Genomic DNA, 2388 nt, shown 5'->3' with positions numbered 1-2388 from the left:
GTCTTGGACACCTTTAGCAAAAAGTTGCGCCCTATCGAATGGAACATTTCACTAGAACATCACGAAACGATCCGACCACTCCTTCGACCTGTTTTTGGGTTTTGCAGTTTTCCATGGGGTATTTTGTATGGGGAAAACCGACCCATACCCGTATCTCCGTACCTAAGCGTCTGACGGTCTTGGACCCCTTTAGGTAAAAGTTGCATTCCGTCGAGCTGAACATTTCACTAGAACATCGCGAAACGATCCGACGACTCCTTCTGGGAGTTTTTGGGGTCGGAAGGTTTTCTGGGACTTAGTCTCTGGAGCAACATTTCTGAAGCTCGGCACGGGCAACCAAGCACGTGTCTTATATCTCCGTAAGTAAGGGTCTGACGGTCTTGGACACCTTTAGCAAAAAGTTGCGTATAACCATCCTCGTCAATACTTTCGAACACTGTAACTCGATCCGACCCCTCCTTGGTATACTTTTGTGGGTTGCCAGTTTCGGTTGGGACTTAGTCTCTGGAGACCAAATTCTGAAGCTCGGCGTGGGTACCGACTTTTCGTGCACGTCCGAGGGCCTCGACCGCCCCGAGAACCCGACCTTCAGGATTTTGGCCATTTTTGGGGGTGCACAAAAGTGTTCGTAATCAACCTCGGATTGTACTTTTCATCATCTAGGGGCACCGTAGGGACCGAAAAAAGTGGTTTCGCATGATAGTCCACCTCGACCCATGTCGACCCTTGCGCGACCCCGACCTTCAGGATTTTGCTCTACGGAAGGGGGTGCACAAAAGTGTTCGTAATCAACCTCGGATTGTACTTTTCATCATCTAGGGGCACCGTAGGGACCGAAAAAAGTGGTTTCGCATGATAGTCCACCTCGACCCATGTCGACCCTTGCGCGACCCCGACCTTCAGGATTTTGCTCTACGGAAGGGGGTGCACAAAAGTGTTCGTAATCAACCTCGGATTGTACTTTTCATCATCTAGGGGCACCGTAGGGACCGAAAAAAGTGGTTTCGCATGATAGTCCACCTCGACCCATGTCGACCCTTGCGCGACCCCGACCTTCAGGATTTTGCTCTACGGAAGGGGGTGCACAAAAGTGTTCGTAATCAACCTCGGATTGTACTTTTCATCATCTAGGGGCACCGTAGGGACCGAAAAAAGTGGTTTCGCATGATAGTCCACCTCGACCCATGTCGACCCTTGCGCGACCCCGACCTTCAGGATTTTGCTCTACGGAAGGGGGTGCACAAAAGTGTTCGTAATCAACCTCGGATTGTACTTTTCATCATCTAGGGGCACCGTAGGGACCGAAAAAAGTGGTTTCGCATGATAGTCCACCTCGACCCATGTCGACCCTTGCGCGACCCCGACCTTCAGGATTTTGCTCTACGGAAGGGGTCTACCCTTGCGCGACCCCGACCTTCAGGATTTTGCTCTACGGAAGGGGGTGCACAAAAGTGTTCGTAATCAACCTCGGATTGTACTTTTCATCATCTACGGGCACCGTAGGGACCGAAAAAAGTGGTTTCGCATGATAGTCCACCTCGACCCATGTCGACCCTTGCGCGACCCCGACCTTCAGGATTTTGCTCTACGGAAGGGGGTGCACAAAAGTGTTCGTAATCAACCTCGGATTGTACTTTTCATCATCTAGGGGCACCGTAGGGACCGAAAAAAGTGGTTTCGCATGATAGTCCACCTCGACCCATGTCGACCCTTGCGCGACCCCGACCTTCAGGATTTTGCTCTACGGAAGGGGGTCTACTTGTGCGCAACCCCGACCTTCAGGATTTTGCTCTACGGAAGGGGGTGCACAAAAGTGTTCGTAATCAACCTCGGATTGTACTTTTCATCATCTAGGGGCACCGTAGGGACCGAAAAAAGTGGTTTCGCATGATAGTCCACCTCGACCCATGTCGACCCTTGCGCGACCCCGACCTTCAGGATTTTGCTCTACGGAAGGGGGTGCACAAAAGTGTTCGTAATCAACCTCGGATTGTACTTTTCATCATCTAGGGGCACCGTAGGGACCGAAAAAAGTGGTTTCGCATGATAGTCCACCTCGACCCATGTCGACCCTTGCGCGACCCCGACCTTCAGGATTTTGCTCTACGGAAGGGGGTGCACAAAAGTGTTCGTAATCAACCTCGGATTGTACTTTTCATCATCTAGGGGCACCGTAGGGACCGAAAAAAGTGGTTTCGCATGATAGTCCACCTCGACCCATGTCGACCCTTGCGCGACCCCGACCTTCAGGATTTTGCTCTACGGAAGGGGGTGCACAAAAGTGTTCGTAATCAACCTCGGATTGTACTTTTCATCATCTAGGGGCACCGTAGGGACCGAAAAAAGTGGTTTCGCATGATAGTCCACCTCGACCCATGTCGACCCTTG

The sequence above is a fragment of the Anopheles nili genome (genome assembly GCF_943737925.1).
Source record: "Anopheles nili chromosome X unlocalized genomic scaffold, idAnoNiliSN_F5_01 X_unloc_5, whole genome shotgun sequence".
NCBI classification, from domain to species: domain Eukaryota; kingdom Metazoa; phylum Arthropoda; class Insecta; order Diptera; family Culicidae; genus Anopheles; species Anopheles nili.
The sequence above is the reverse complement of the archived record's forward strand: the minus strand, read 5'-3'. Positions refer to the sequence as shown.